Source organism: Gastrolobium bilobum, unplaced genomic scaffold (genome assembly GCF_033153095.1).
Source record: "Gastrolobium bilobum isolate Gb01-03AN ecotype WA unplaced genomic scaffold, APGP_CSIRO_Gbil_v1 utg13672, whole genome shotgun sequence".
Lineage (NCBI taxonomy): Eukaryota > Viridiplantae > Streptophyta > Magnoliopsida > Fabales > Fabaceae > Gastrolobium > Gastrolobium bilobum.
The window spans coordinates 82446-93064 of NW_026895521.1; the positions used below are offsets into that span (position 1 = coordinate 82446).

The 10619-nt window shown below is 36.5% G+C and overlaps 1 non-coding gene across 1 annotated transcript; it reads right to left on the reverse strand.

The window, feature by feature from the left end:
• Nucleotides 1-6459: 6459 nt before the first annotated feature.
• Nucleotides 6460-6566, reverse strand: LOC133315160 (small nucleolar RNA R71). The gene has a single exon (XR_009752041.1). It is a non-coding gene; the product is annotated as a small nucleolar RNA R71 (small nucleolar RNA).
• Between the last annotated feature and the right edge of the window lie 4053 nt (nucleotides 6567-10619).

The window sequence follows — 10619 nt, forward strand, 5'->3', positions numbered from 1 at the left end:
TTTAAAATATATGGATTTTAGTTAGAATTAAGACCCTTTTGATTTTAGTTATTTTTTTACATAAACACTATATAAAGGATCACTACGAGCATATTTCATAAATACACATAAAAAACTCAAAATTCATAGATTTTTTTATTCATTTAGAGAAAAACCTTCATTGTGACTAATTAGTTCTCATATTGTGATTCCAAACTAATCTTTGTTGCTCATGAAGTGTTCTATCTACTCCTTAAGAAAGTTAATCATTTATGTATTCTTTGATACTATTTTGAGAGAAATTTTGATAAAGTAGGTGAACCTTAGAGATTGTTAGGTTGCCAATGCCCAAAATTTGATAGATTTTTTTGCAAGGTCACCAAAGACAAGAATTCCTGGATGTTGTAGCAGTTTTACAACAACCATCAAAGCTGTGAGAATATAGTGGAAGAAAATCCTTGTTAGTTTTGTCCAGGATTGAATATAGTTCATGGTGGTTGAATTCTTAACTCTTTAATTTTTAACATTGTCAGGGAATAGGAATCCATCGGACAGAACAATAACAACAAATAAAGGAAATTGAAAGCAATAAATGGACACAGATATTTTACGTGGGAAAACCCTCAAAGTAACTGAGGTAGAAACCCACGGGAAAGAGTAAAAAACTTTTCACTATGGGAACTCCAAAATTACAACTTCCCTTTTATCACAAGGAGAGAACAATTTTATCTCTCTCTTGAACTGGGAATACACCTCACAAAATACACTCAATATAATATTATAACAAATAATATGATAATAATATAATAATAAGAAGAAGAAAGGGGAGGAGAAGGTGTGTAGGAAAAGGAAGGAGTGGGTTTTAATTTATAAACCCCTCCCCCCTTTAGTTACCAACATCCCACCGATGTGGGATGCGATATTCCAACAATCTCCCACTTGGAGATATGATTGAGAATCAATCAATCTCCACACAGTTCTTTCTATCTTGCCATGCCCATGTTGTTTACGTCTCTGCCAGGCCATATGAAGATCTGCACCATATGTACTTGTCAATGTTGATTGGTTTTGTCAGCGCATCTGTTATGTTCTCCTTCGTGTGAATTTTCTGTACATCTACGCTTCCATCTTCTACCACTTCACGAACAAAATGATATTGAACTCCTATGTGCTTTGTCTTGAAATGAAAGGCTGGATTCCTTGCAATGTGCAAGGCGCTCTAACTGTCACAATACAAAATAGTGTTATTTTGTTTGTGCCTGAGCTCCTCCATGAACTTTCTTATCCAGTTTGCTTTTTTGCAAGCTTGAGTCATTGCCATATACTCAGCTTCTGTCATGGAAAGTGCCACAATGGACTATAGTTTGGAAACCCAACTAACTGCTCCTCCTGTAACTGTGAACACATAGCCTGTGGTAGATTTTCTTTTCTCCAGATCTCCTACAAAATCAAAATCAACATACCCTCTGACAATATATTCAGATCCTCCATAACATAGACCAACATCTGAGGTTCCTTTGATATATCTCAGGATCCTCTTAACAGCACTCCAATGCTCCTACCCATAATTCGCCATGAATGGACTAACCACTCCCACTGCATGCGCAATGTCTGGTCTTGTACAAATAATAGCAAACATTAAACTCCCCACTGCTGATGCATACGGTACTCGAGACATCTCATTCCTCTCTGCTTCATTGCTAGGACTCATACTTGAGGATAATTTGAAATTAACAGGAAGAGGGGTAGAAATTGGCTTACAATCTTACATGTTGAAGCGGCGCAAGATCTTCTTCAAATAATTCTTTTGTGATAGCCAAATCTTCCTATTATTTCTGTCTCGGTGAATTTGCATCCCTAGAATCTTGTTTGCTGGTCCCAAGTCCTTCATTACAAACTCCCTAGCCAACTGAGCCTTTAATTCTTGAATTAGATCTTTGTTGGGGCCTGTCATCAATATATCATCGATATATAACAACAAGATAATGAAATCATTCCCAAACCTCTTGAAATAAGCACAAGGGTATGAACTGAGTCTATCATATTCAAGGCTCAATATGAAGGAATCAAATCTCTTATACCAACACCTCGGCGCCTGTTTGAGACCGTACAGAGATTTGTTTAACCTGCAAACCAAGTTCTCCTTTTCTGGTTTTTCAAAACATTCTGGTTGGAGCATATAGATTTCTTCTTCAAGATCTCCATGAAGAAATGCAGTCTTTACATCTAACTGCTCTAAATGTAAGTTGAATATTGCACACATAGCCAGTACAAATACGAATTGTAGTGAGACGAACCACAGGTGAAAATATTTCAGTAAAATCAATACCTTCTTTCTGAGAGTAACCTTTCACCACCAATCTTGCAAGATACCGCTCCACTTGATCATCACTATTTCGTTTGATCTTGTATACCCATTTGTTTCCAATGGGCTTTTGATAGCGACACGGCAAGTGCACCGATCGTGAAAGTAATAAAATGTACCGGAGTACGAGATCGTTCCCACGAGGATCAGAATTTCAAGCACTAGTTCACTAATTGCGTTTTAGTTGGACAATCAAAGGTTGGGTTTGAGAGAATAATGAATTTAGATGAAGAGAATTGTGGTTCAAAGAACCTAAATTTAAAAACAATGCAAGTATGAAACTCTAGAATTAAAAGAATGAATTAGATGATGTTTGATTAAGATTTAAAGAAAAGCGTAGTTAAGGTTTCGACTTCCCCCAATATCCTCAATATGTTATCAATTAAAAAGCCAAGAATCCATTTCTTAATATATTGCCAATCAATTCTATCTAAGTTAATTAGGGCTCAATTCCTTGTTACCCTAAATCTATATAATCTTGAAAGAACTCTAGTTACCCGATTATTCCCAAGAAAACATGCATTAAGATCAAGAATTTCAAGATTGCATAATTACCTTATGTCTATTCCTATTCCTATTCTTAGATCACAAGGATTATGATAAATTATCAAGTCAAGGTTCATGCACCAACATCCCTATTGTCATACAATTTCCCAAAATTATTCTATAAGGAACAAACTCATAGAAAGCATTAAAAACAGATAATTTATTCAATTATAAAAAGAACAGGATTCAGACACAATTTAATTCATAAACATAAAGATTCAATTGGGTTCCATCTACCCTTAACTACATAAAAAACTACTCTAGCATACTGAAAAGAAAAATAACAATAAAGAAAAGAGAACCCCAAGCCTCCATTGGTGTGATGTTGACTTGGTTTCTCAGTGCTCCAGCGCTCCGCAACAGGATTCCTCCTTCAGTCTTGGTGTAATGCTCTGGAATTGTGTATTGGTCTTAACCCCAAGCTCCTTATTTATAGCTTTTTGGGGTTGTATTCTTCATCTAATTTTCCAATGAATCCATATAATATTTGTTTTTGATTTCATCTTGTTTCCTTTTTCATGTAAAATCTTGGAGATTTGGTTGATGAATTAGAGTTTTAATTCTTCGTTGTATCCTGCTTCAATCTTCTCAGGAATCATCTTGATTTGTTTCCTTTTTAGTTCCATATCATAATTGGACAAATCCTCATTAAATCTCAGCGGAATCTTGCAAATCTTGTTGTCTGGACCGTGTTTGGGCACTCAAGCGCGCTACAGAGCGGTTGAGCGCTCTGAATTGCTGAAATTTTCTGGAGTTGCTGCCCATGCGCGCTCAAGCGGCCATTTGGGCGCTTGAGCGTGCTCTTTGAATTGAAATCTTGTCATCTTGGGCGCTTGAGCGTGCTTTTGTGCGCTTGAGCGCCGTGATGTGCCCAATTTGTCTGTTTTCACTGTTTCCACACGCTTGAACGTCCATGTATGCGCTTGAGCGTGCTATTCTGGACCTTGAATTGTAATATTTGAGCTTCCTTTGATCTATATTGATCCTTCACTTCTCCGTCATGATTTCTTTAGCACTTTTAGCACCAATTCTTGTGGTTTTTCCTTCAAAATGCAAATATTATCAAGACGACAGCTCAATTTCCTATCTTATGACTTAAATGCCTATAAACCTTGAATTCCATGCAATCTATGAAGTATTTCTGATAAACCTTTGGTTTACTATGTTTTTAGGCTAAATTATATAAGAATTATGTAGTAGAATGCATGGAATTCAAGGTTTTAATACATTTAAGTCATAAGATAGGAAATTGAGCTGATGTGTTGTTAATATTTGCATTTTGAAGGTAAAACCACAAGAATTGGTGCTAAAAGTGCTAAAGAAATCATGACGAAGAAGTAGCGGCTCAATATGGATCAAAGGAAACAAACATATTACAATTCAAGGTCCAGAAAAGCACGCTCAAGCGCACACATGGACGCTCAAGCGCGTGGAAACAGTGAAAACAGCCAAACTGCGCAAATCAGGGCGCTCAAGCGCCCAAGAAGACATAATTTCATCTCGAGGAGCACGCTCGAGCGCCCATTAGCACGCTCGAGCGCCCAAATCCTGACAGCAACATCAAATTTAGGCAATTCAGGGCGCTCAAGCGCCCTGTAGCGCGCTTGAGTGCCCAAACACGGACCAAACAACAAGATTTGGCAAGATTCTGCTGAGATTTAATGAAGATTTGAGATTGTGACATCCGGAACTAAAACAGAAACAAATCAAGATGATTCCTGAGAAGATTGAAGCAGGATACAACGAAGATTTAAAACTCTAATTCATCAACCAAATCTCCAAGATTTTATATGAAAAAGGAAACAAAGATGAAATCAAATACAAATCTTGTATGGATTCATTGGAAAATTAGATGATGGATACAACTCCTGTGGTTATAAATAAGGAGCTTGGGAGCACAAACCAATTCATAATTCCAGAGCATTACACCAAGACTGAAGGAGGAATCCTATTGCGGAGCGCTGGAACGCTGAGGAACCAAGTCAACATCACACCAATTGAGGCTTGGGGTTCTCTTTTCTTTATTATCTCTTTTCTTTTCAGTATGCTAGAGTTGTTTTTATGTAGTTAAGGGTAGATGGAACCCAATTGAATCTTTATGTTTATGAATTAAATTGTTTCCGAATCCTGTTCTTTTTATAATTGAATAAATTATCTGTTTTTAATGTTTTCTATGAGTTTGTTCCTTATAGAATGATTTTGGGGAATTGTATGACAATAAGGATGTTGGTGCATGAACCTTGACTTGATAATTTATCATAATCCATGTGTTCTAGGAATAAGAATAGGAATAGACATAAGGTAATTATGTAATCTTGTAATTCTTGATCTTAATGCATGTTTTCTTGGGGGAATAATCGGGGAACTAGAGTTCTTTCAAGATAACATAGATTTAGGGTAACAAGGAATTGAGCCCTAATTAACTTAGATAGAATTGATTGGCAATATATTAAGAAATAGATTCTTGGCTTTTTAATTCATAACATATTGAGGATATTAGGGGAAGTCGAAACCTTAACTACGCTTTTTAAATCTTAATCAAACATCATCTTCACTCATTCTTTTAATTCTGAAATTTCATAATTGCATGTTCTTAATTGTTTTTAATTTTAAGTTCTTTGAACAACAATTCTCTTCATCTAAATTCACCATTCTCTCAAACCAAACCTTTGATTGTCCAACTAAAACGCAATTAGTGAACTAGTGTTTGAAATTCTGATCCTCGTGGGAACGATCTCGTACTCCGGTACACTTTATTACTTTCACGATCGGTGCACTTGCCATGTCGCTAACAAGTTTTTGGCACCGTTGCCGGGGATCGAATTCTTCAACATTAGAAGTAACTAATTAACTTTTAGATTGGACGTTTTAATTTTCTGCACTTTATACATTCTTCAAAAATATTTTTCTGCATTAAAATTCTGCATCAATTTTCTGCATATTTAATTTTCTGCATTCTTTGTTATTTTTATTATTTTTCTATTTTTCTGTTTTGTCTTTTTCTATTTTTCTGCTCATCTTCTTGATCTTAGTTTATGCGAGGTACTCTTAACCCGCAAATTTTGCAGTTTGATCCTGAGATAGAAAAGACAGAAAGAAAACTTAGGAAGGACGCAAAAGCAAAGAAAGCTAAAGAAGCAAAAGAAACCTCGAGTTCAACGGAACAAAAGGAGGAACCGATGGCAGAAAACAATAAAATTGTTCGAAGGACGTTGGGGGATTACATGACCCCAGCTCGAGTTCCACAGACGGCAAGCATTGTTAGGCCAAACATAGAGGCTAACAACTTTGAACTGAAGCCGGCACTGCTGCAACTAATTCAAAAAGATCAGTTCGCTGGAGGAAGCACAGAGAACCCCTATAGTCATCTCGATAACTTCTTACTTTACTGTGATACATTAAAAGTAAATGGAGTTCCTCGTGATACTATCTTGCTCAGGCTATTTCCATGCTCACTGAAGGATGAAGCAAGAGATTGGCTGCAGTCTCTACCTGAAGGAAGCATAACCAATTGGGATGACTTAGCAAGAAAATTCTTGGCTAGATTTTTCTCAGCTTCAAAGATGGCAAGGCTCAAAGCGAAGATCAATGCTTTTGAACAAAAAGAAAGTGAATCTTTGTACGAGGCTTGGGAACGATTTAAAGGATTACTCAGGAAGTGTGCTCAACATGGAATTGAAGCATGGAAGAAAGCAAGAATCTTTTTCCAAGGGATGACATCCAGCACAAGAACACTGGTGAATGCTGCTGCAAGAGGCTCCCTGAAAACAAAAACTCCTGAGGAAGCACTTGAACTGTTGGAATCATTAGCATCTCAAGAATTTGACAATTCTCCAACCCCAGTTGCACTAAGAAGATCAGGAATCATGAAGCTTGAAGGCTATGATGCACTCTTAGCCCAGAATGAACAAATGCTACAAATGCACAAGAAACAACAAGAACAATTAGATGCTCTTAATAAGAAATTTAATATTTCTCAAGTTTCTTCTGTTTCTAATGCTAACATTAAATGTGATATTTGTCAGGAGGCTCATGCAACTGAGGATTGTGAATACATCAGAAACACGGAAAAGCAACCAGCAGAGGTCAATGCACTCTGGTATGATCAAAAGAACTCGAACAATCCAGGAAGGAATCAATATAGTAATCAAGGGTGGAAGAATAATAACCAACACCCTAGGTTGAGTTACAAGTCAAACTACCAGTTGAATCCTCCTATGCCATTGCAACAACAACCTCAAGGTACCACATCCGAGTGGGAGAAAGCTTTTGCACAGCTGTCCAAGACCACATCCGACTTCATTCAACATGCAGATGCCTTCAGAGATGAAACAAGAGCTTCGTTTCGGAATCAAGAAGCTTCGATCCGAAACTTGGAGACTCAAATTGGTCAGCTGTCAAGACAGTTCACTGAAAGAACTCAGGGCACTTTTCCAAGCAACACAGTTGTAAATCCAAGGGAGCATTGCAATGCTATCATCACTAGGAGTGGGACAGTGATTCAACCTATGGAAAAGCCACCAGTTGAAAAGAAGAAAGAAGCTGAACCTGAAGTTGAGAAAGAGAAAGAAGAAGATGTAGTAGAAGCTGAAAAATGCATTCCAGAGAAGAAGCTGTTCAAATGGGAGAAAAAGAAAGCTCTGGACAGGCAACCAAAAGTTGCAGACCCATCTCCATATGCAAAAGTTCCATACCCTCAGCGGTTGAAACAAGAGGTCCAGAAACAACAATACACCAAATTTCTAGACATATTCAGGAAATTGCAGATCAACATTCCTTTTGCCGAAGCTTTAGACAACATGCCCAACTATGTAAAGTTCATGAAAGATCTATTATCAAGGAAACGTAAGTTGCGGGAATGTGAGACAGTAAATCTGACGGAGGAATGTAATGCTATCAGCGAAAAGAAGTTACCTACCAAAGTCAAGGATCCAGGGAGCTTCAGCATTCCATGCACTATAGGCAAGATGGAAGTAGACAATGTTTTATGTGATCTTGGAGCTAGCATCAATGTCATGCCACTCTCCATGATGAAGAAGCTGGGGATAACCGAAGTGAAGCCCACAAAGACGATAGTGCAACTGGCTGACCGCTCTTCAAAGCAAGCTTATGGTATCATTGAGGACATATTGGTTAAGGTAGACAAATTCATCATTCCTGTCGATTTTGTCATCCTTGACATTGAAGAAGATGCCACAATTCCTATGATCTTCGGAAGACCCTTCTTGGCAACTTCTGGAGCACTGATTGATGTGCTAAAAGGCGAGCTGATATTACGGGTAGACGGAGAGCAAGTAACTTTCAAGTTCTTTGACAAAGAAGTCCCCTCATCTCTAGCTCAACCGGAAGATCAAGTCTACTACATTGGTGTAAAGAAAGGTGAAGAAGAACACAATGAGGAGTCTTCTCGAGAAAGTAAGCCAAAAGTTAAGATGGAGAAGCCCAGTAGCAAAGGAAAGCATGTAAAAGTCAAGTTCAAAGTTCCTGAGACTACTTTACCTCATCCATATGCAGAAGAACACTACGGTAGGACACAATTTATGGATGATGGAGCTTGGTTATCACCAAGATCATACTTTGAGCCACCATGATCACAAGTCAGGTACGTCAGGCTCATGACGTAAAACAAGCGCTAGGGGGAGGCAACCCACCATTTTACTATTTTTAGTTTTGATTAAATTTTCCTTTTTTGTTCAATTAAGAAAAATAAAAAAATATAGTAGAAGGTGTCGAGACTAATGACTGTCATTGAGTGAATTTTACAGGTGAAGAAAAGGGAACAAACAACAAGAGAGCAACTAGTTGTTCTTAATTCTCGACGCAATTTCTTTTTATATTTAAATCTGTTGCTGAGGACAGCAACATTTAAATCTGGGAATGGGGAACGCGCAATTCATCTAAGCACAATTGAATAAGCCGGAGGAACTTCATGAGCATAGACAAAATATCCGGCTAGAACAGGGAATTATCTCAAATCCCTTCTCCTTTGCTTTAGCTTATCTATTTTTTTCTTGCATTTTAAATTTTGTTTTTCATGTTTAATTAGATAATTTTAATTGTTTTTGTTGAAAAACCCCAAGCCAAAATTTTTTGTGAAAATTCTGAATTATTTTAAAGTTTCTCAGTGTTAATTGGAAAAATGGCGGGAAATTGAAATTAGTAATTGATTCAGAGCATGATGATGCACTTATACAATTTTTTAATGAGCATCAATGTAATGATTTTCATGATTCATTGAATATTCTCTCTTCAGTGATGCATTTTTTTTAAGATAAAGAATAGGGGAATTACTGTGCATTCATAGCCGTGAGGTTTTGAGCCTATACAGAAAATTTTTATTGAGTGTGCATTCTACTGTTGAGATACTCTAGAACTTGCTTAGTTTCTTGATTGAAATGGTTTTATGTTTATGAATTAAATTGTTTCTGAATCCTGTTCTTTTTATAGTTGAATAAATTATCTGTTTTTAATGTTTTCTATGAGTTTGTTCTTTATAGAATGATTTTGGGGAATTGTATGACAATAGGGATGTTGGTGCATGAACCTTGACTTGATAATTTATAATAATCCTTGTGTTCTAGGAATAGGAATAGGAATAGACATAAGGTAATTATGCAATCTTGTAATTCTTGATCTTAATGCATGTTTTCTTGGGGGAATAATCGGGGAACTAGAGTTCTTTCAAGATAACATAGATTTAGGGTAATAAGGAATTGAGCCCTAATTAACTTAGATAGAATTGATTGGCAATATATTAAGAAACAGATTCTTGGCTTTTTAATTCATAACATATTGAGGATATTGGGGGAAGTCGAAACCTTAACTACGCTTTTTAAATCTTAATCAAACATCATCTTCACTCATTCTTTTAATTCTGAAATTTCATAATTGCATGTTCTTAATTGTTTTTAATTTTAAGTTCTTTGAACAACAATTCTCTTCATCTAAATTCACCATTCTCTCAAACCAAACCTTTGATTGTCCAACTAAAACGCAATCAGTGAACTAGTGTTTGAAATTTTGATCCTCGTGGGGACGATCTCGTACTCCGGTACACTTTATTACTTTCACGATCGGTGCACTTGTCGTGTCGCTAACAATTTCTCATATAATTTAGCCTAAAAACATGGTAAACCAAAGGTTTATCAAACATTCCCAGATTTGAATATTGTTGTCCTCAGCAATCAAAAAGAATAAGAAGTAGGAATTTTTAGAAGCATAGAATTTTGGAGAATTTGGTTGAAACAAAGCATTCAGACTATAAACATTGCTGCATCAATTATAATATTCACAATTCATCAGAAAATTTTTGCAGCAAGATTGTAAAGATAAAGAATAAGAGAAATTCACTGACACATTCCCTCACTAGGAATTTTAATTCACTCTAGCTCAATCATCTGGAGGGTTGGTGTTTCACTCGTTTCCCACTGCATTAACACTACCATAGGCTTGCTCATATTCTCGCTTTCCAAAGTTTTGTGATGTATCTCAAAGATCAAGAGGTCTTTCTTGGGTTATAACTTGGCCTGGCTTAAGGGAAGGAAAATTTAGAGAATAGGCTGCAAGATTAAAATTCAGATTTCTTGAAGAGGAACTTATGCATTTGTTTACATTGGTAAATACTTCTTTCTTCTTTTGAACTTTCTCTTGTTTGTCGGTCTCTTCCTCTAAACAATTTTTCTTTCTTTCTCTTTCTTCCTGAGGATTTTTCTTTTTCCTTATTTCTTTC